General features: G+C 36.1%; 1 protein-coding gene across 5 annotated transcripts in view; it reads left to right on the top strand.

Annotated features, from left to right (window-relative positions):
• FER (FER tyrosine kinase) overlaps positions 1 to 24,673 on the top strand; it is a 439,195-nt gene that overhangs the window by 19,677 nt on the left and 394,845 nt on the right. For 3 of the 5 annotated variants that reach the window (XM_078447626.2, XM_078447631.2, XM_078447635.1), the window contains exon 2: positions 7,150 to 7,295. The exons of 1 other annotated variant lie outside the window; for it this stretch is intronic. The gene's annotated coding sequence lies outside the window, so the exon portion shown is untranslated. Of the gene's footprint in view, positions 1 to 4,975; positions 5,162 to 7,149; positions 7,296 to 24,673 lie in introns of those variants that run through there. One more of the 5 variants, XM_078447629.2, reaches the window with a different exon arrangement.

Raw genomic sequence — 24,673 nt, 5'->3', positions numbered from 1 at the left:
TTAGAGACACTTGCTATTATATATAGTAATATAGTTGTTGGAGGAGGATGAAGGTGGTGGAGAAATAGACATGTCCTCAAGTTGGCCTACATTATAAAAATAATTCTGAAATGTTTCATGTAACACAAGAGGTGGGTTGTGCAGGAATGGGACAGAGAGCAGGGGGCCATGTGACTCTTCCTTTTTTGGTCATGTAACAAATGTTAATAGAATACTCACTCCATGGGTATTCATGGCTCCATGATAATTATAAAGTAGGGAGAAGTTTCAGACTGTTTTCCTGAAAGACAGTATCATGTAGTGGAAAGAGCTTGCATATTAGAAGCAGATCTGCTTGGGGTTGAATCTATACTACCAGTAATTTGTTGTATGAATTTAGGCAAATAACTTAATTCTTACAGATTTATAGCTTATAGCTTTTTTCGCATGAAAACTCAATATCAGTTTCATCTGATAACTGATAAAAATATTAAATTTTTCAATTGCTTTCAGTTGCATGAGTTCAATACCCTACTCTTATTAGCTTAGCCACTGGCTCAAAAAGTAGAACACTAGTGTACTTTCTTTAGATGTAGATGGATTCAAAGGCTCAAACAATGGCCTTAGGACATACTCAGTGGCTTTCTGTTGTATTGGATATACTTTCAGGTAGACTTTCTTTATGTGGAGCCCTCTGATAGATCCAGGCTTACATTCTTTTACTTTAGAAGGACCAACATAAAAAGCATTTCTCTTACTCATAGTTTTTATATAAGTCCTGGGATTACATCTCATTGTATGAATTGCGTGATGTTTTCATCCTTGATCCTGTGGTCAGAGGGATAGTAGAGGCCAGATCTGGATCAGGTACTAACTACTGGAACTGGGAATAGGAAGTATTGGCCAGTCACATGATCTGAATCATGTGGACTGAGGTCACTGAAAGAAAAAGACTACAGTGTGACCATGGGAAGGGGCAGTGGATGTTGGGCAGGCATAACCAAAATATTCACTATAATCTTACCAATGTGCATACATGTCTTTCTGCACCTATACAACCTTGAAAAAAAGCCCGCACCTGACTTAATGTAAAATTTTCACTTACAACTTCCAATGCATTTACCATCTGCTTCCCAACAAAAGAAGGCAAGTCAAAGACTCATTTAAATACTGCATCTAAGTTTAAGTCTAAGATCTCTGGGTAATTTCTCTCAGTCCTTTTTGAATAGATAGCCTTATGGTCTAGGAACTGGTTACATGATAAATATAACTAGTTGTAATAAAGTCTGTGTTCATTGGTAGAAAGAATATAGCATAAAGACAATAAAAACTGTCAATTAGAAAAGAGAAAAAGAAGAAACAACCCACAATCCATACTATGTGCATATTTCATTGGATAGGTATGGCAAGGACTCTTTGCCTGGCAGTAGAGGAAGATTTTTGATTAGCTGATATGGCTATCTCTGCTTCTACCACCCAGGATGGTCTTCTTTGTTTTCTTTCCTCCTAGTTACAGCCAAGATGAGTATTGAGAGAGATTCCTGTACTGGGGACTGCATTGCCTCAATAGCTCACTTTCTGTTGATGAGGTGTTGGGGTCCCAGGAACCATCTTAGGGGCTAAGCAGTAACAAATCTTTGTTGGGAGTTTCTTAGGCAATAAAACTCTTCATAAACATAGTGTTTTATTTATTTTCATTTGATCACCTTCTCCCAAATACCCAAAGTCTGATCCTAGTCTGTGAATCAGATCATCTTCTGGTATGCCTCTGAACAATTTGTGCATCACGGTAACCCAGTGATTCTACAACATGGAGCAATTCTTACCTCAGGGTACATTTGGCAATGTCTGCAGATATCTTTGTTGTCATAACGGAAGGCTGGGACTAGGGAAGTAGGTAGATGTTGCTAGCATCTAGTAGGTAGAGCCCAAGAACACTGTTAAACATGCTCTAATGGATAGGATAGCCTCTAACAACGAGAATTTCCAGTTCAAAATGACAGTAGTACTGAGGTTAAGAAACCACGAATATCCTAGGCTTCTCAATTTCCTTGTTGGCTTCTCTTTCTAGCCATTGAGAGCAGCTTCTCTAGGTAATAGTGCAGAGGTGATTTGTCCCTGCTCCCAGACTATTTCACAGTGCATAGTTCTTTATAATGGGTAAATATCTTCTTTGCTAGGATGCTTGGGGAGGAGCCTGGAGCATTAGGTTTCTCTCATATTTTGGGGCACCTGGCTGGCTTAGTCGGTAGAGCATTGAAGTTTTGATCTTTGGATTGTTTGTTTGAGCCTCATGAGATATTTTAAAAATTAAAAATAAATGTTTTTTTAAAAAAAGGGCTTCTCATATTTTGTTTTTGTGTGGTTAAAGACTCTAATTTTAGTTTAGGGATATTTGGTTTTCATCCCTGTAAATTATAAGATTATCAGCCATCTTGGATTTATAATGAAAGACTGAAAAGATTTTCTTTTATAAAGACCACTCAAAGTGTGCTTCTCTTTTGAATGACCTTACTGAAGACTGTTGCACAGTTGGCAATATACTATCATCCCAACATTTTTTTACTAAGTATCCTGTAGTTCCATCCTTAGTAGGTGCATAGTCCGATTTTACAAGAGGTGCCAATTTACCAGTTGCTTTTCTTATTAAGGATTGCTGACTTCTCATTCTACAGTAGAGGAATACCAAATACCCTTCACTTTCTATTATTGACTCAGTTCCACAGTTCAGGGCTGTCAATTGTAGTGCCTGATTTCTGGCATGACTTTTATATTTGTCAGGCTTCTTTTAGATTGCAGTGGTAGAAACCTAGTTAAAAAAAAATTAATCCTTCCCATATCTGTAAGTGGCACTTCCATCCTTGTTTTTGCTCAGACCTCCAACCTTGACTCTTTTTCTTTTGTTTCCCACCAACAATCTTTCAGCATATTCTGTTGGCTTCAAAATATGAAATCTGACCAACTGCTCACCACTTCTTTTTGGGGTTCACTCTGGTTCAACACCATCCTCTCTTTCCTTCTATGTAACTCCTAACAAGGCTCCCTCCTACTACTTTTGTTTTCATAATGTTAGCCTCAGAATATTAGTAAGAAGCCAATTAGTAATTAGTGATATTGTACTAATATTAGTATAATTTCTTTGCTCAGAATCTTGCAGTGGCTTCCCATGTAACTTCAGAGTACAGGCTCAAGTCCTCAAAATGAGCTAGTGTTTTTGTGGTCTTGCTCTCCCTCCCTAATGCAGGACTTTTGTCTGAACTCAGATTTTTCTGTTGTCTCTTCTATGCAGGCCTCTTGCTCATCTTTAAATAAGTTCTTTGCAGTTAGCATTTCCCTGGCCTGGAATGCTCTTCTCCAGATGTCCATATGACCTACTTCCTTTTCTCCCTTAGGTCCTGGCTCAAATATCACTTTATGCTTAAAGTCTTTGATAACCAACATCAGTTTGAAATCGCCTACCTGCCCTTTATGTCTTATTACTTTTTCCTTCTTTTTCTTTATAACAGTTGTCAACACTTTATGCTATGTGTTTTATGTATTTATTTTGTATTTTATTTCTTCTGTAGAATACAATCTCCATGAGGGCAGGAGTTTTTGTCTGAGATATTTTGTAGGAAAGTGCATGGCACATAACTTAGTAGGCTCTCAGCAAATACTTGTTGAATGAATTAATAAATTAAAAAAAATAATTTGTTGCCTCATGTAGCTGTTAAGTCTGAAACACTGGTGGGACTGAAATTACCCTGCAGAGGTGAGAGATTATTCATTAAGCAAATCTCTCCAGGGGAGAATGGGGAAGTGTCTTTGGTTTAGTACCCTAGAATACAAGTAAATATAAATTAAAAAAAAAATAAGGTAACAAAGGAAATATAAGAAGAAAAAAAAAAAGGAATATAGGTGAATATCTTTCAGGGAAGGGATGGAGAGAGCTTTATTTCTCCAAAGCTCATTGGAAGTCTTAATCTTTTGGGAGACACGATCTTTAGCTTCCAAGGCTGGTTGTTGTGCAATTATCCCTGTAGTAACTTTTGCTCAGAAGTCTCTGATTGCGCAGGAACATGAGAAATCCAGAGAGAATTGTTTCTCAACAGTAATTCTAAAGTTCTAGCAGCTACATCTATTCACATCTGAATTCACCAGAACAAAGGTGTAGTTAGATCTAGGGACAAAATATTTTCAGAACTTTCATTCTCTTTCTGTCTCTTGGCTTTTGTCTTCTCTGGGTTGGCTCTCTGGTGAGTGGGTACTTACCGTGTTCTTTCAGTTCAGCAACCTCAGCCAAAAGAGAACTTTCTAATTAGTTCTGGCAAAATTTTTGGGAGTTTTAGTTGTCTAATTGGGTCATGTACCCATTCCTGAACTACTGCTTGGGGAAGGAAATATGCTGACTTTCCAGGCCTGGGTTATGCACATATTCTAGGAACTTTGTGCTTATTTTAGGAATCTGAGAGTGGGAATGATTAGTGTCACTCAAACTACATGAATTGAAGATAAGAGAAGGGTAGTTCAACAGAAGAAAATTGAGATGCTGCTACCAAAAGAAGGGGAGTAAAAAACAACATAAGTCTGTCACTTGTATGCACATGCAACTCAAACTCATTAAGAAACAATTTAGAATCTTATATATAGGCATTACTGCCATATCTATTTAGATGCCTAAGACACAAAATTTAAGAAGGTACTGGCTTTCAGTGTCATGCAGCTACAGGGTGGCTCTTGTATGACCCTGAGAGTGAAAGTCTCTGTTGATTGTGCACCCTAGACACCCCTCATACCTCACTGTAGTCCTAGTCATGAAGAGAAGCCTATTTAAGGAATAGAAACTATATTTTTACTATGAATGTGAGTTAAAGATGGTGGCCTATGCCGTTGGGGAAGTTGGTGAGGAAGATTAAGGTACACTACAAAGTAGTAATTGTGCATTTTCAATTTGTCTATAGAAATCTTTTTTTAAAAGTTTATTTCTATTTATTTTGAGAGAGAGAGAAGGAGACAGAATCCCAAGCAGGCTCTGTGCTATCAGCACAGAGCCCGATGTGGGGCTTGAAGTCACAAACCATGAGATCATGACCTGAGCTGAAATCAAGAGTGAAGACACTTAACTGACTGAGCCACCCATGCGCCACAAACTTGTCTATAGAAATCTTTGCTGAGTTCTGATGAGGATGGTAATATCTTTGAGGTAACACAAGGAACATACTTTTTGTCCATAGGTTTATAATAAGTTCAAAGAAAGAAATGTTGCATTTAGAAATGCTACCAAGGAAGTTGTTACTTATTTTTTAATCAAAATGATTTCAATATCAACTGGAAAATAGGTTTTTTTTTTTCATTGAAAAATAAAAATTACAGACATGAGTTGAGTTGGAGACTGAGACGTAAATAATATGTGGCTGCTTTGACTAGCTTCCTTGAGCAGGACACTTGATACTGCTGAGTGTTGGGCATGAAACCTTAGTTGAATAATTGTCTTTCTTGTCCTTACATCTTTGAAAATAACTGTTTCTCTATTATAGTGAAAGACCAAATCATGAAATTCTAGGTAATTCTCAACTATCTTTGCTGATTGAGAAGTGGCTAAAAAAAATTAAAATTAAGTGGATTGTCCAGTAATTTTGCAGTCTGTCTCTGGAGTGGAATTTAGATAACATATATAATATGTATATTTAAGTATACACTCATACATTTTGTTCTTTGGAAATATTTATAAGTAACACTGTTTACTGTGTCTAAGGGGTTTAATTGAAGATATGCTATTGATAGCAGTATAAAAGAGAAGAATGATTAAAATTTTCATTTAAGTATCATTTGAAGTCATGAATTCTGTCATTTAATGTAGAAACTCTTGTCAGAGCCTCACATTACACCAAAGTGCAGAAGTCAGGGAAAGCCATAATTTAGTTTGGAATTTCATTGATTCAGTACTCGCTTGTTTGGTGGCTGTAGTGTTCCATGTATTATGTGGGATGCTGGCCGTATTAAGATAATAATCCCTGTCCCTGATCTTGTCACAGTTTAATGGAAGAAGCGGGATGTAATAATACTCTCGTTATGTGCAGATTAGATTTCCCAGTTCTAGCTTTGAGAACCTTGCCCAATCTAGAGGAGAAGAAATGCTTGCCTGGGGGGCTAAGAAGGAACTCTTTGGAAATAAGTAAAAAGCATAGAAGAGTAGGAGACTTGGAAGATACTCTGACACATTACTCCTGACCAGGAGGAGTAATCTTATTGCTAACCTCCATGAAATATCCTCTGATTCTTGTGAAAGTCAAAGATGTAGGGGAAATGACAGGAAACAGAATAGGCAAACAAAAAAAGAAGAGTTTGAAAGAAGGGGAGAGCTTCGTTTATAACCAAGAAGTCAAGATTAGAGACACAAGGGCTTGAGTTAAAAAATGAGAAACTGTGACAGAGCTATAAACAGCATACATTGCCATCAATGATAAAGAAGAGAACAGCTTAGAAATTCTTATAGTTTCAAGGGTTGAGAGAACAGCTGATGGAAGAATCAGGATTTGGTATACTCATATTAGAGACAATATGTGTTTACTGGGAGAATCTTTCCTAAACCTTCCCAGCTTTTGAGAGTTTTTCTTACATCATTAATTACTTCTTTAGGCTGTAATAGAATATATTTTAAAATGTTTGTTTATTTTTGAGAGAGACAGGAGAGGGGTAGAGAGCGTGGGAGAGAGGCAGTCCAAGCAGGCACGTTGCCAACAGCACAGAGCCCGACATGGGGCTCTATCTCATGAACCATGAGATCATGACCTGAGCTGAAATCAAGAGTTGGAAGCTCAACCAACTGAGCCACCCAGGTGCCCCTAGGTTGTAATAGTATTTTAAGAAATGTGATTACTTGCTTCTTTTGACATGCTTCAAACTTGAAATTAGTTTTATGCTGTAAAAATGGAGAAAAACATGAATTACCTATTGAAAACTGAGGGAATAGGTTATAGGAGAAAGTAAGGCGTTACTCATTGAAAAAGTTATGGAAAGGGGAGAGAGTAAACAGGGTAGATAAGCTAGGTAAGTATAGCATTCTTAATGTGGTGACTCTGATACACTGTCACAATTAAATTCCAATAGTAGCCTACTATACTCTATGTGTACATTTTTACCTTTTTCTCTGTAGTTAACATTTCTGACTCCTTGAATTTCTTCTTGCAGCTCATGTTTTCTGGCCAGACTTATGGTCATTCCCGTGAGACTTCACTGCACATTTTCTCAAGTGTGTTCCTCATCCCTAATGTGTAATCCTTCAACATGGACCTGCTACTTTAGCTAAGATATGACCAGCAATGAATAGTAGTAAGGTAGGAGTACTTTACTCTTCTTAGTGAATTGCTAAAAACTGAAACTGTGAAACAGTTTTGACTTGTCTTGATTTTGTAGTATTTGTGTTAGATTATTGTACCTAGGCAATCATTTTATATTTATGTTGTTTTTTGCTTGTCATTTATCCTACAGAATTTTATCTCATTTGTGATGTAATTATTATTTTTTTCAACTAACATTTACAATCAGCAGAATCCCAGTCTATATCTTTTTGCAGCCTGTATGTCCACTAGTCCTATATTTTCAAGCACCTGGCACCAAGCTCAATATATCTTATTTTCTTCTCAAACAGTTGCTCTTCCTTCTGGTTTCTGTATTTCCATTAATAGCATTATTAATTCCATTGTTTAACACAGTCCTATATTCATTTATTATTTCATTCATTTGTTTGATGTACATTGACAGGCTTCTGTTAAGTAGTAGACAGGTTGCTGCTTCTGTGGGTATGATGATGAATAAGCTGCATATTCCATCCTTATAGCTTATATTTTAAAGGAGTGGGGACAGGCTTAAAAATGAACTGACAAAATAAAAATTAATTGTAATACACTTTTTTGAAGGAAAGCAAAAATCAGATAATTTGGAGATAAGGAAGTAGGAGCTGCCTTAGATAGGGTGGTCACAAAAGGAGTTGATATTTAAGATTCACCTGTATATGAGAAGGAGCTATTTCCAGAGTAGGTGATGTGTGTGTATGTGTATGGTGTTTTTGATGTGGAAAGCATTCTCATGAGAAAGAATAGCGAAGTGAAATGTCAGGCAGAGAAAGGAAATATGGTATGTTCTCACTTATATGTGAAATCTTAAAAAGCCTAAACTCATAGAAATAGAGTTAGAATGGTGGTTGCCAAGAGCTGAGGAATAGGGACAATGGGGAGATGCTGGTCAAATGGTACAAACTCTCAGCTATAAGATAAATAATATCTGGGGATATAATGTACAACATGGTGAGTATAATTAACAGTACTGTATTATATGCTTGGAATTTGTTAAGAGAGTCGGTCTTAAATGTTATCACCACACCACACACACACACACACACACACACACACACACACACACTCATAATTATGTGAAGAGATGGAGATGTTAACTAACTTTATTGTGGCAATTATTTTGGACTTTATACATATATCTAATCATCACATTGTACACCTTCAACTTACATGTTATATGTCAATAATATCTCAGTAAAGCTGGAGGTGATGGAGGGAATAAGGGATTAGTGGGTACAAAGACTTTGGAGCAGGAGAATTGGTGAGTTTGAGAAACAGAAAAAACCCCAGTGTGGCTGAATTAGTGAGGGAGGCAGAGATGGGTAGGAAGAGGTTATAGAAATATGCAGGGCTTTGAAGGGTTTGGAAAGAAATTTGTATTTTATTTTAAATGATATCATCGTTTGAGCTGCTGTGTGAGGAATGGGCCGGCCTGGTGAAAGTGAAAGGTGGCAGTTTTAGTTGCTGAGGTGAATAGTAGTGGCCTGATAAGGTGCTAGCAGCATGAGACAGAGAGATGGATGGATTTGAAATGGATCTGAATCGGAATGTATGGGACTTTGAATAATTTGGGTGTGGAAACAGAACATTCTGAAGATGACTCCAAGATTTTTGGGTTTTGAGCAACTGGGTGGATGCTGGCATCTTGTCCAGAAATCTTTTAGATAACTATCTTTACCATTATGTCAAAGATTGGTTCTTTCACTGAAAGGGAAATTAATTGTAATGTTAGAAATAATGTTAGTGCTGGAAATAAAACCATCTGGCAAATTTGTAATATGTACTGCTTAATACTTTGTTTTGCTTTTTCCCCTGAAATTTAATTTATATGAGTTTTTGTTTTTATTTTTATTTTATTTCTTTTATTAGTAGTTCAGTCTTTTTTGTTTTTTGTAAAGACTTTTTAATATATTTTGAAAGAGAGGAATTACTATTTATTGTTTGTGTTTTATGTGACAGGCTTTTGGCTAGCTGTTTTAAATAGTTTATTTTATCCTTACAGTAGACCATTGAGGTTTTCTACTTTGCATATGGTTACCCTTTGAGTTCTAGAGCTGAGAAGAGTTGTAGAATAAGGGAAATATGTAGATGGAAGGATCTTAAAGATCATCTACTTCCTCCTCTTTCAGCGGAGACCTGGAGAGGTTCTGTGACCTGCCCACGATCACACAGCTGGTTTTCACATTTGCTGAGACCAGTGCTGCTTATACTCCTTATGTTTCAGTCCAGCTGGCCTCCCCTCATGCTATCTTCCTGTTCCTTCAGCATTTCATAATGAAAATGTTGAGTGCTGTAGAACAGTGGAAGATATAGGCAGTGTGCACCCATATTACCTTTCTTATATATTCACTCACTGTTGAAATTTTGCCACTTTTTCTCTCTTTATATATTATATATTTTTAAAATCATTTGAAACTATACTGGAGAGATTATAATATAGAGTTTTTAGTATGCGTATCTTACATGGGAACATGGATAATTTCTTGCATGTTCATAATATCAATATCACAAATGAGAAAGTTAACATTATTTAAAAATATGTTTAATATAATGGTCCTTATTCAGATCTCCCCACTTGTCCCTAAAACTTTTTCCTAAATTTATGAATCTAGGATTCAATCAGGTTTCATGCATTGCATTTGATTCTTTATTCTCTTTTAATTTTGAACAGTCCCTCTTTTTTTGTTTTTCTTGATCCATGTTTTCTTTAAGAGATATAGTGTGTGTATATATACTTAATGTCTCTCTAGGGAATTGCCTAGTTTCTTAGAACATTATTCATCTAAAACTTATTTGCAGTTTGCTTCTTTCCTTCCAGTTCTCTGAGGTTGCTGGAGATAAAATTGTTTATTCCAAGCCTTTTTTTTTTTTTTTAAACCATCATCCCAACCTTAAGTAGACAAGGAGGAAATTTACGTTGTATTTGATCCAGTGACCCCAGTCAGCGATTGAAATTCATTTAAAACAACAGAAATCTGAAACAAAACAACAAATCATAATTCTGAAGAAATCCCTCTACTTCCCACCATTACCCACCCCCACCTTCTAACCTAGGGATGTATATCTAGTCGCCATGGATATTATCATGATACATTATAAAGCAGTAGCAGGCTAAGATTTTGTCTTGGAAAAATGCACAGTTTCAAGTGGGAAGCAGATTAGAATGCAAATGATAAATAAGCACATTAGTAGAGATGACCAGAGCTCTGCACAGTGAGAAAGGATTGAAGTACCTGCTCTCTCTGGTACTTATGTAGAAAGTGTTCTTCTTTCCTTGCTTGTTTTTGAGTTTTACAGATTTGGTTGTTTTTTTTAAGCGTTAAATGGCATTTAGGAACAAGTGGTATTTTGGTGGGGGGGAGCAGTGGGAGGTAAATATTAAGCAGCATTTTTAAAGAGGGGAGAGTGACATTTTACAGTTGAGAGGAAAGAAGAAAGTGTCAAGGAGGAAGGGACTACTCAAGGTGGTTTAGGGAGATCTGTGTAGGTTTTTTCTTCATTTTGTTCCAGCCAGGCTTGGATTATAGTTCTATGCTTTTACTACACTTTGCACAGGGATTCCTTATAGTTATTGCTATGTGTTAGAACTGCTTTTCCTCTGATAAGCTCCCGGAGTCTGTGACCAGTATTTTTTGTTTTTTTAAATCTATGTGTACTCAGGACTTTACTCAGTACCTGGCATATTGTAGACATTGAATGAATACTTACTGGATGGATGGATGGATGGATGGATGGATGGATGAAAGAAAGAAAGACTTTTACTAAGACCTAGTGCAAAAAGACAGATTCCTGTGCTGGGGAACCACAGTAATGGTGGGATCTGGTTTGATCGATTCATTGTTGAGGTGCTCAGTTAGAGCAGGAATTGGTTCAGAGGAGTCTGGGAGAAGGACCAGAGATGAAACCAGAGCATTCCATGAGTGGGAATACAATTGGGTTCTTTTTCAGAGAAGTAGCTAGCATGATGTAAGCACCTTTGTCATTTTCTAAATAAAATAAGTATATTTAAAAGAGAAATATTTTCTAATATTAAGCATTCCATCTGTGAGTTTGATTTTTACGTTCTTAATATTCAGTCTTAAAAAGTTTGTTGGGAAATCTTTCCTTTTCCTTATATGTGTTTATATTATAAAATGAATACATGCTTATGATAAAAATACACACTAGAAATACATAAAATACAAAGTGACATTCATCTTACTATTCCGGGTCTCACTCTTCACAAGTAGCTAATGTTAACAGTTTGATGTACATCAAGTTGGACTTTCAAAAAAATATATATATTTTAAAACACACATATTTATGTTTGTATAGTTTTACAAATAAAATCACTGATGCCCATGTTCTGATATTTGCTTTTCCTCCTTATCCTTTAGTTTTTACCTATGCTCCATATAATTCCAAAAGTTATTGGATATTTAGGAGGATGGAAACACTAGCAGAGGATAGTAGCCTAAAATCAGAGTAATTGAATGTTAACATTTAGGGAACTTAGAATAAGAAAAATGCCTGCTAAGTTTTATTAGTTTAATTGCTGTTAATTTAGAAGTAGTTTTTTACTTATTTAACCTATATTAAATTATAAAAGTAATCATTTTTCATATTATGCATTATAGAATTAGCACATAAGAAAGTAAAACTTTAAGATTTATTGAGTACACGAAGATGTAACCATGAATAGGACACACTGTCATTACTGCTCTTTGATAACAAAGCAGAGGCCAAGAAACCTGCCTGGAGGTGGCAATATGAACATACTCCTGAAGTACTGGTAAGAGTTAGCTAAGCTTTTTAAAGAAATGGCTAAGGCATGGGACGCCTGGGTGGCTCAGTCGGTTGAGCGTCCGACTTCGGCTCAGGTCATGATCTCATAGCTTGTGGGTTCGAGCCCCGCTTCGGGCTCTGTGGTGATGGCTCGGAGCCTGGAGCCTGCTTCGGATTCTGTGTCTCCCTCTCTCTCTGCCCCTAACCCACTCACATTCTGTCTCTGTCTCTCTCAAAAAAAATAAATAAACATTGAAAAAAAATGACTAGGGGAAATGAAGGAGAATTGAATCAGAGCTGGAGGTTGTTAGGACAAATGCAATAGTAAGAAAATCAGGGGAAGTCATTTGATTTAATATGTGTAGGGAAAGAAGTTAGGGGGTTTCATGCCTTGGTGTTGGGACAGTCCAGGTTTATATCTGTTGTCACAGAATAATAAAGAGTAGTATGCCATTGTACTCTTAAAAATACCCTAGTTCTGGGTAATAAGTAGCATCACCCTTAAAGAGAGAGAATATAGGGTGTCCTGATCAATATTAGGGAATTCAGCTGGAGATCTCTCTGAGATTGAAGAATAGGTATAGTAAGAGTTAATAGTACCAAAAAAATGATAAATAGTAGCTTATGGCCTAGAACTAGAATATTACAGTTTACCATTGCAGAGATGAAACTGTTTTGGATTTAGGCTATGGGCAATAGCGGTGGATGGTTGGAATGAAGCTGGATTGAATGGATCTTTGGAGAAGAGAAAGACTATAGAGGTTAGAATCTCCATGGATGAAGATAAGAGTTGGGTTAGAGGATAACATTGGGGGACAAGTGGAGATTGAAAGGAAGATTTGGAGACAACAAAGCTAGATGGGGTAAAGCTGAATAAGGAGAAGAAAATTTTGAATGAGATTAGAAGAGCAATGATTTGGAAATGGCACTAAAGAATCAGGATAATGTTACCCATCCTTTCACTATCGCCCCTCCCCCACCCAATTCCCATGGATATGGGTGGTGGAATGTAGGGAGAGGGTAGCCTCCACCTGTGAACACTATATTTTTGGGGAGCCAGATTTCAAATAGGGTAAGCAGTTGAAGTGTACAGATTTAGGAGTTTATTTACAAACCGAATGGAATTCTAGAAAAATAATTTGGGAAGATATGACTATAGAGAAAGGATAGAGGAGGAGTGGGGATTGGGCCTTGCCTTTTGGGAAAAGATTGAATTATACAAAGAAGCCAAAAATGGAACTGATTTTCCTCCATGTTCTTTTTTTTTCTTCCTTCCATGTTCTAAACAGTGGTGCAGGGTTAGCCTAATCTGGGTTCTCTGAGAGGCTGTCTGGCTTTGGCTTAGTTCATTTCAACTATAACTGATGAAACTTTAATAGATGCCATTCTGCTATGGTATGCCTTTAATGAACCTATTTGAAAGTACACATACGGATTTTGAAATTATTTTGACTTCTCCTGTATTGCTGCTGTCTTTGAAGAGAAAAAGATTGTTTGGCTTTAATTTGAACACTGAGCTCTTTTATAATAATTGATCACCTTGTAAGAGTTTAAAGGTTAAGAGGTATCTAGATAATGGTTACATTTCTAGAATTTAGGCCATACAAGGTAGTATGCAATGTGGCTATACTTAATTGTATTAAGTTTATGTATATACATAAACTTTTTAACCTTTGTTCCCTCTTTTCCTTCAGATTAGCAATGTTTCATAAACATGTCCCTTATTTTCCTGCCTGTCACTTTACTTATGTTTAAACTTCTTCTTGGAGAATAACTCTGCTTCATCACTTGCTCTTCATGTTCTATCTTGTGGGGGTGCTCTCCTTCTCTCTCTCATGCTTTATTAGTAACTGCTTTTTAATAAGTCTCTCTGAAGCCAGGCACATTATATACTTTATCTCATCTAAGCTTCGTAACAACCCTGCAAAGTAGGTATCACTATCCCCATTTTAAAGATAAGAAAACTGAGTTTCTAGGAGATTAATTAAAATGCAGTTACACTGCTATTAAATGGTACAGTTAACATTTCCACCCAGAACTATCTGTTTTCAAAGTTGCCTCCTGCATACATGTTTGCAGATAGATACATGTATCTGTGCTCTTTTCTTAAATACCCCTCAAGGCTTGTTGGAGACATTCTTTTGTTTTTAATTAAAAATTATTTTACCAGCTTCCTTGAGGTATAACTGACCTATATAACATTGTCATTTAACATATAACATAGTGCGTTTAAGGTACATTATGTGATACATGTGTATGTATTGTCACATGTTCTTTTTTTTTAATTCAGCAAACATTTTATTATTTTTTTAAATTTACATCCAAATTAGTTAGCATATAGTGCAACAATTATTTCAAGTGTAGATTCCTTAGTGCCCCTTACCCATTTAGCCCATCCCCCCTCCTATAATCCCTCCCGTAACCCTCAGTTTCTTCTTCATATTTGAGTCTCTTCTGTTTTGTCCCCTTCCCTGTTTTTATATTATTTTTGCTTCCCTTCCCTTATGTTCATCTGTTTTGTATCTTACAGTCCTCATATGAGTGAAGTCATATGATACTTGTCTTTCTCTGACTAATTTCACTTAGCATAATACCCACCAGTTCCATCCATATAGTTGCAAATGGCAAGATTTCATATATATATATGATATATATACATATCATATCTTCTTTATCCATTCACCCATCGATGGGCATTTGGGCTCTTTCCCTACTTTGGTTATTGTTGATAGTGCTGCTATAAACATGGGGGTGAATGTGTCCCTTCGAAACAGCACACCTGTATCCTGTGGATAAATGCCTAGTAGTGCAATTGCTGGGTCATAGAATAGGTCTATTTTTAGTTTCTTGAAGAACCTCCATACTGTTTTCCAGAGTGGCTGTACCAGCTTGCATTGCCACCAACAATGAAAAAGAGATCCTCTTTCTCCGCATCCTCAACAACATTTGTTGTTGGTGTAACTTCATTGTTGGTGTATAAAGATGCAACTGATTTCTGTGCATTGATTTTATATCCTGCAACTTTGCTGAATTCATGAATCAATTCTTGCAGTTTTTTGGTGGAATCTTTTGGGTTTTCCATATAGAGTATCATGTCATTTGCAAAGAGTGAAAGTTTGACCTCCTCCTGGCTGATTTGGATGCCTTTTATTTCTTTGTGTTATCTGATTGCAGAGGCTAAGACTTCCAATACTATGTTGAATAAGTCTATTTATTCTTAATACACTGTAAATTGTTTGAAGGCAGTAATCCAGAATTTATTTATCTTTGTACCCTAATGCTCTCTCGCCCATGTTTATTCAATAAATGGTTGTTGATTTATATTAATACTTTAAAGGAAAGAATAAAAATTCTGTTAATAATTCTGTTCTCCCCAAATAATTACTTCAAATACATTTTTAAAATTAAACAACAGTTCTTTTAAAAACATGCATATTGTTCATTTGTTTATGGACTTGTACGATGTTCTTTCTCAGTGGAATAGTATCATCCAATAATGTTGTTCCAGGAGGCTGTCTGGACAATCCAGTGCTGTTTCTGGTGAATTAATTTTTATTTTAAATTAAGCTAAAAACACCACTTTCAAATAAAGCATAAGAGGTGTTTTAAATACTGACTCTGTAAGATGGCCAAGGTCAGCATATATTAACTGGTAATGAATAACATTGTCTTCATAGTTACACTTTGGTGATTATTCATTCCTGACTGTTTAATGCTTATGAAAAAAACACCTCACTTTGTATTCACATGAGGTCAGTTTTTTTGCTTTTTATAATCCTGTTTCTTACTTGCAAAATTGGCTTTTTGTGACTTTCTGTCTTGCTGCAGACAGCTTAATATTTTGTTCAAATAGTTACTGTTTCCGACTTTTGTCAGTATTGATGCATATGAAAGGTAAGAAATACCATTAGGTAATTATATTTGTACTTTAACTGATTAATTATTTGATAGTTTTTTATTAATGAATAAACATATTCTGATAAAGTAATTTGAACCATATACTGATTTTGATTGGTTTTATTAGTCGCGGATTATAAATTCAAACTGTTGAATTTCTTGCCTACTTGTGAAAATATCTCTTGGAGAACGAATGAGATATTTCCTATTTCTATTACACAGTTATTTACTTATTTGCAGATTTTTAAAAATTAGCATACCTTCTTGGTATATTTGAATCTCTTCATCAATGTTAAAATAAAGAAAATAATTCAATAAATATTTTTGACCAGAAGACATCATCTCTGTTAAAATAAGCTGCCCTTACTTGAAGGAGAATATTCAGTACAGATTAAACTTTCTGTATACTATATAAAAATCATATTTCCATCTGTATACTCGGAGAATGTAAACATTGCCAGTTGTGGAGCCAAAAGTTGAAAAACAGGAGAAGTTTTAGAACAAATACTTGGATATACCCTTGTACTTACAAGAAATAACTTGGGAATTCTATTATCCTACCAAGGTAACTAGTTATCTGTTTTATATTTTGCTATTTAATAACTTCCATTTTTGTTTAAAAGTATGTATAGATTTCTTTACTACAACATGAATTCTAATATTTGAAAATATAGCAATTTTTAATAGTTGTTTTAAAGTGTTTAATAACTAAGGTGAATTGAAAAGTCAACGTAACTCACTTGATTCTCAATAACAAGCTGAATAAAACAGATTTAAATAAACCTATTCAATAGTTTATTAGTTTCATTACTCTCACTTTTAATTAAAAATTTTTAAAATATTCATTTATTTTTGAGAGAGAGAGAGAGCATGCATGCAAGTGGGGGAGGGGCAGAGAGAAGGAGACAGAGGATCCGAGCAGGCTTGAGCTGTGAGCGCGGAGCCTGATGTGGGGTTAGAACCCACAAACCTTGAGATCATGACCTGAGCCAAATCAAGAGTCGGCCACTCAACCCACTGAGCCATCCAGGTGCCCCTATTACTTTCATCTTTTTAAAAGATGCTATTTAAAAGTAGACATCTTTGCTAATAACATGCATGTACTTTTGTATAATATTCTGTTCCTGTCTGATTTGTACTTACTCTCTAAATTATAGATACTCTTATTTTAAAATTTCATTTACAAATCTAAAAAATATGTTAATTCTTATAATTATTTGCAATAAATTGAATGCCTACTGTATTCTAGGTAGTAACTTAAGCCCCAATGATATAAGGATGAAAAATATGTGATATTCTTATTTCCATGTAGCTCATAATTTAATGGGAGAAATGTATTTCAACAAGTAGCTAACATATACCATGAGAAGTGTTATATTCATCACAGATACATACATGAACCCTGAGATCTGAGAAAAGGAAACACTAAGTCAGCCTGGATGGTTGTGGTTGTGGGGATAGTCAGAGAAGCCTTCACAGAGAATACTACTTTAAAGTTTAGTTGTGGATAATTCTCCAGGCACATGAGGGAGGAAAAGCATTTAGACTGAAGGAACATCTGCAAAGGCACAGAGACTTTTAAGGAATCATAGTAGTAAGAAGTTGTATCGTTGCTGAGGGTAGAACGTTGTCTGGGGCCAGCTTTGATTACCAGGCAAAGGAGTTTGAAATTGAACCTGTAGGTTAGGGTTGTAAAATTAATACCTAGTATTATTAAGTATCCTAAAGAATGAAGACTGCAAAGTAGGGACTACTTAGTACAATGCTGGGTAGCCTCAACCACCTAATTCTTTTAAGATATTTTTATGAAGGGGCGCCTGGGTGGCGCAGTCGGTTGAGCGTCCGACTTCAGCCAGGTCACGATCTCGCGGTCCGTGAGTTCGAGCCCCGCGTCAGGCTCTGGGCTGATGGCTCGGAGCCTGGAGCCTGTTTCTGATTCTGTGTCTCCCTCTCTCTCTGCCCCTCCCCCGTTCATGCTCTGTCTCTCTCTGTCCCAAAAAAATAAAAAAAAAAAAAAAAGATATTTTTATGCAATAATATGCAAGGCACAGTTTTAAGCACTGGAGATAACAGTGGGGGAACAGAGCAGAGTACTTCCCTGGCCAGTTGGAACTTACATTACAAATCAGTCTATAAAGTAACCACCCACCTGACCCCACCCTCTGTCTCTGTCTCTCTCTGTAATTTTTGGCTACAGCATAACCGTAGGCTTTGCTTGAGATTTTTTTCACCTTCCTCAAGGTTAACTTAGGCAGCTCTGTCTTATTCTGGAAGAATGTAGCTAAATGTGTGATGCCCTCTCCATCTTGTTCTTCCTCCAACCTATAGTTTGAGATCTGAGCATTACTTTTCTAAATATTGGAATTTCTATTGAGGTAATTGTATATTAACATGAAGTTATATGAAATAATAATCCCTTGTACATTCTGTCCAGTTTTCCCCAATGGTAGCATTTTGCAAAACTATGTATAAAGTGACAACCAGAGTATTAACATTGACACATTCCACTAATCCTATTCATAGAAATAGGATTTTTAACTGTAGTCAGTTTTGATTGTACTCATTTGTTGTGTGTATATTAAGTTCTATAAAATTTTATTACTAGTCTAGATTCATGCATCCACTACTACCATCAAAGTACCAAACAGTTCCAACATTGATAGAATCCCTTGTGTTCCCCTTTTATGACCACACTCACTTCCCTACTCTGTTCTGCAAGCCATAAATCCAAGCAACTCCTACTCTGTACTTTTTCCAGAATTTTTTCATTTCAAGAATGTTAGATAAATGGAACTTTTTGGGATTAGCTTTTTTCATTTAGTAGGGTTCTTGGAGATTGATCCAAGTGGTGGCCTCTGTGGATAGTTTTTACTGTGGGTAGTATTCCATGGTATGTTTTCACTTGTTGAAGGAACTCTGGGCTGATTCCTGTTTTTGGCTATTATAAATAAATCTTCTGTGAGCATTTGTGTACAAGTTTTTGTGTGAAGATATGTATTCATTTCTTTGGCATAAATGTCCAAGGGTGCAATTGCTGGGTCATAGTATAGTTAATGTTTAGTTTTATCAGAAACTAGAGTTGGCTGTACCATTTTGTCTTCTGACCAGCAACAAATGAGTGATCCCGTTTTTTCATATCCCCACAATCATTTGGTCTTGTCATTATATTTTATTTTAGTCGTTCTGATAAGTGTGTAGTGATATCTCATTGTAATTTTTTTAAAAAATAATTTTATTTAATTTATTTTTTAATAGGCTTTATGTCCAGCATGGGGCTTGAACTCATGACCCTGACATCAAGAGTCATATGCTTTACCACTGAGCCACCCAGGCGCCCCTCTCATTGTAGTTTTCATTGTATTTTCCTGTTGGCTAATTATGTTGAATATCTTTTCATGTGCTTATTTGCCATTTTTATGTCCTTTTCTGTGAAATGCTTGTATATGTCTTTTGTTTATTTTCTTTTTTCTTTTTTTTTTCTTAGTTTATTTATTTTGAGAGAGAGGCTGAGAGAGAAAGAGAGAGAGAGCGTGTGGGAGGGGCAGAGAGAGAGGGAGAGAGAATCCCAAGCAGGCTCTCTGTTGTCAGCACATGAGATCCATGAGATCATGGTTCATCCTGAGCTGAAATCAAGAGTTGGACACTTAAGCAACTGACCACCCAAGCACCCCTGTTCATTTCCTAGGCAGATTGTTGTTGTTAACTGTTGAATTTGAGAGATATTTATATATTCTGGATACTAGTCTTCTGTCAGATATGTTGTTCGCAAGTATTTTCTCCCAGTCTATAGCTTGTCTTTTTATCCTTTTCACATGGGCTTTCACAAGCAAAAGTTTCTACTTTTGATGAGGCCCAATTTATCGATTTTTCTTTATGCGTTGTGGTGTTTTTTTTTTTTTTTTTTTGTCAAGTCTAAGAACTTTGCTTAGCTTTTAGATCATGAAGATTTCCAAAGATATCCTTTTTTTTTTTTTCTTCAGTGTTGCAGTTGTTTACATTTAAGTTCATAATCCTTTTGAGTTAATTTTTGTGTAAGGTGTTAGGTCAAGGTTTTCTCTCTGTCTCTCTCTTGCTCCCTCTCTCTCTCTCTCTCTCTCTCTCTCTTCCCCTCTCTCCCTTTTTTTTTCTTGGCCTGTAGAGATATTCAGCTGCTCCAGTACCATTGAATTGTTTTTGGATCTTTGTTAAGAAGCAGTTGAGCATAATTGTGTGGGTCTTTTTCTGGGTTCTCTATTCTGTTCCACTGATCTGTTGTTTATCCTCTACCAAGATCACAACTGTCTTGATTTCTGTAACTCTATACTATCTTATTCCCCAAGATGGACATATTTGTTTGAATAGTTTTTCCACCTCACTCTCTCCTCTCCTCTAGAGCTCAGATGATACAAATGTTGGATCTTTTCTTATTGTCCCAAGGCTTTATTCTTTTTGTTCATCCATTTTCTCTGTTTTTTTTGGATTAGTTGAATTCTATTGCTCTGTGCTTACATTCACTGATTGTATCCTCTGTCATCTCCACTCTTCTATTGAGCTTGTATCTAGTAAGGTTTATATTCCTGCTCTGCATTTTTAGCTCTATAGTTGCCATCTGGTTATTTTTATAACTTCTGTTTCTTTGCCTAGATTTTCAATTTTTTACATTTGTTTTTAGGATAATTTATAATTGATGAAGCATTTTTAAGTTGGCTGATTTAAAACCCTTTTCTCATAATTCCAACATCTAATTCATCTCAATGTTGGCGTTAGTTGATTGTCTTTTCTCATCGAAGTTATGATTTTTCTTGGTTCTTGGTGTGAGAGGTGATTTTCAATTGAATCTTAGGTATTTTATCTATTATTTGAGGAGTCTCTGGGGTCTGTTTCAATGTTTTATTTTCACAGGAAGTCCCTCTTTAGGTTTAGCATGCAGGTCTCTTGGGCTCTTTTTATGGGTTGTGGTTTCAATGACAGTTAAGTTTCAGAGTCATTGTGCTGTTATTTTAGTTTGCTTTGTCTTGTATCATTAGGGCTCCCACTGGTTCCTGCTGGTGCTGCTTGACAGAGTAGAAGGTGTTTTTCTTAGGTTGAACTACTAGGTATCTATTGGTAGAAAAGGGCTAAGGTAGAATTTCCTTACTGTGCCCCCTAGCTGTCCTGATGTCTCTGGGCAGGGGAAGAAATTCTTGGAGAGCAGCAGCTTCAGCTTGGTTCCTTTTGTTAGTTCTGCTCTCCAGTTCTGGTGTCTCTGGGTGCGGAAGGAGACCCCCAGACCTGTGAGGACAAAGGTTTCCTGACCTGATAGCTGGGTCTCTGTTGCTGGTTCTTCTTGCCTCATTCAGTTTCTCTTGGTGGAAAAGCGGATTCTCAGGCTTAGCAGGTAAGGAGAGTGCTTGCCCTGGCTGTTTATTTTTGGTGAGACTCATAAATGATTTCTCTTTCTGGTGGTGCCTGACTCTCTGTTTGTTGTCACAGGGACTCCTATTGGATCCTAGGGGAGTTAGCCTACAAATATGGACTGTCTTTTGTTTCTAGACTGGAGGTTGGGAAAAGTTGGGTCTGGGTGACTTCCTCTTGGGTGAGGAGAACATGAGATACTGCCTTCATGCTGTTCTTCTAGTCCTAGGACCAAAGCAGGCTGCCTCCTTCCCCTTCCCCTTCCTCTTCCTCTTCCTCTTCCTCTTCCTCTTCCTCTTCCTCTTCCTTTCCTCCCTTGCCTTGCCTTTTCTTTCTTTCTTTCTTTCTTTCTTTCTTTCTTTCTTTCTTTCTTTCTTTCGTTCTTTCATTCTTTCCTATTATTTTTAATTTAAATCCAAGTTAGTTAACATATACTGTGATAATGATTTCAGGAATAGAATTTGGTGATTCATCCCTTATGTATAACACCCAGTGCTCATCCCAACAAGTGTCCTCCTTAATGCTTCTTGCCCATTTAGCCCATCCCCCCACCCAACACCCCTCCAACAATCCTCAGTTTGTTCTTTGTATTTAAGCATCTCTTATGGTTTATCTCCCTCTCTGTTTTTATATTATTTTTGCTTCCCTTCTCTGATGTTCATCTGTTTTGTATCCTAAATTCCACATATGAGTGAAATCTTATGATATTTGTCTTTCTCTGACTGACTTATTTTGTTTAGCACAATATACTCTCGTTCCATCCATGTTGTTGCAAATGGCGAGATTTCATTCTTTTTGACCTCCAAGTGATATTCCATTATATATCTATACTGCATCTTCTTTATCCATTCATCAGTTGATGGACATTTGGGCTCTTTCCATACTTTGGCTGTTGTTGAAAACGCCTCCATAAACATTGGGGTGCATGTATAGGAGGCTGCCTACTATCTACCTTTCAGAGTTCTTCTTTGGTAGTCTCTTGTGTTGTTTCTAGTGTTTATACTTGTGTTTTGTCCAGTGGAACTGGGAAAAATGATCTCTGCCATCTTATCTGTACCAGAAAGCTGGGTATTACTTTTAATTTTGGTTTCTTTGTTGTGTGAGCATGGAGGTGGTATGGAAACATTGGCTGGGGCTGAGTTTGGCCTTGTTGGGGGACCCGAGATATATCGTCTCTTATGAAATTTCACTAATTATCCTGTACTCCTGGATTTAATTTCATCCACCAGTTTTTCACAAAGCCCTAGAAAATGGCAAGCCAAGGCTGCCCTCTCTGCATTTTCTAAGGTCCTGTCCTGGTACAGAGAGGCTTCTTTCTTTAGATATTTTCTTGAATTTTTCCTGGGTTGGCCTGCTTCTTTTCATGTTGGAGTATTCATTGTGTATTCTCAGGTTTCTGTTAACTCTTATTCCTTAGAATGTCTTCTGGAGATTGGGGTAGTGTTGGGCACATTGCCATAGTATCTAGAACACCAGAATTTTCTCTTTTTTTTCTTTGAAACCATGCTGTGAAAGTTGTGGCATACAGTTGGTATTCCTTATTTGCTGATGATATGTTTAAATTTTTGTTTTTTCTTAAAAACAGTGTTTTGTTCTTTTAATTAGTTATTGGTGGTAGGAGCTTCTGAGGTACTGCTTCACTAAACTGACATTACCCCCAAATTCCACTAATGACTTTTTTGCAGTTTTCACATCTTCCTCTGCCTTTTGGTGTTGCAAATATCTTCTTTTTCATCCTGGCATCTATTTCTCTGCCAAACCTCTTTTATTTGCTTACTTAATCTCTGCCCTTTGTTTGACCGCTCTTCCTCCTTTGTCCTTGACTCTGCTTTTCTGTTGATGTTCAGTCCGTGAATTTCATCTATCACCTTTAAGCAATTGACTCTCAAATTTGAATCTTTAGCCTTAATATTTTACCTAAACCTTTGATTTCAGGTTTATTTAAAGGGCTTATTTAAATTTTAAAAACAATTCCATAATAAATTAAGACTATGTCTAACGGTTAAGTTGTTAAAGATTACAAATATTTTAGGAATTAAGGGAATGATATCCTACAATTTTCCCAAAGATGTCAAGTGACATTAATATTAGACTATTCATTTCAATAGTGTTTGAGATAACAACAAAAGAAACCAGAAATATCCATCAAAAAGAACTGACTAGGTTAATTACAATCAAGGCTGCTGCACCTGATAATAATAACAATTCCAGGGAGTGCCACTCAAATCATAGTCTATGTGAACTGTTCAGTGTCCAACAGTGGAATATCATTCAGCCCTAACAAAAACTAAGAAAATCTTTTGTGTATCATTCTGGACCTATCATTAAAAACTACTAACTGAAAAAACTGAGATAAAGAACTTGGTGTGTTTACATGCTATAACAAGGAGGAAGAAGGATAGAAATTAATTTTCCTTTTAAGCACAAAATTATTTCCTAAAGAATACATAGTGGCTGAGGCACTGGAATGAGAGAAGGACTTATCATTATATACGCTTTTATACATTTGAATTTTGTGCTAAGTAAACATTGATATTGCCTATTCAAAAAATTAATTAACTAATTAAAGAATTTTTGAAGAGAAATTTAAAAAGCAATGAAGGCTGGACAAAGCCCACAAAGTTTCCTAGAAATGGCAAGATTTGAGATAGGGCTGGAAAATGACCAGAATTTAGATTATAAAAAGTCAAACGGGAAATGTATTTCAAGAAGTAGGAGCAGTATGGGACAAAAAAGGGAGTATGAGGTAAAGAAAAAAATGTCTCCAAAACCAAGCTATATGTGGCAAGCAGTGGGAGATGCAGTGTCAATTTATCTCTATTCCACTGTTCAGGAAACTAATAAGGACCAAATTCCTTGAATTAATTGTTTTTTAGAGCAAAAAAACATGATCATAAATGTGACTTTTTTAAGGTACTAATTTGTTGGTGTTATTACATGAAAGTATGTTCAGTCTGTGAAATTTCATCAGGCTGAGTGCCTGTGATTCATGTACTTTTCTATCTGTATGTGATGGCAATAAAAAGAGAAAGAAATAGTAATAGATTTTAAACTGAAAGCTAGGTATAAAATTACCTTGAAGAGAGAAAAAAATAAAATGAAACATAAGACAAATTAATAAGTCATAGCAATATATAACTTGAAAAACAAGAATCTATAATTGACAATATCAGTGAGAATTAAGAAGAAAGATCCTTGATGTGGTGAATAAATTTAGGGGACAAAAGAGACACAGATGATTCAGTGACAACTTCAAGGCTTTAATAAGATATGATGACAATACCAATAGAATAGGAAGAATGAGAACCTGTTCATTTCAGCAGGAA

The sequence above is a fragment of the Panthera onca genome, chromosome A1 (assembly GCF_046562875.1).
Source record: "Panthera onca isolate mPanOnc1 chromosome A1, mPanOnc1 haplotype 2, whole genome shotgun sequence".
Lineage (NCBI taxonomy): Eukaryota > Metazoa > Chordata > Mammalia > Carnivora > Felidae > Panthera > Panthera onca.
The sequence above is the reverse complement of the archived record's forward strand: the minus strand, read 5'-3'. Positions and strand labels throughout refer to the sequence as shown.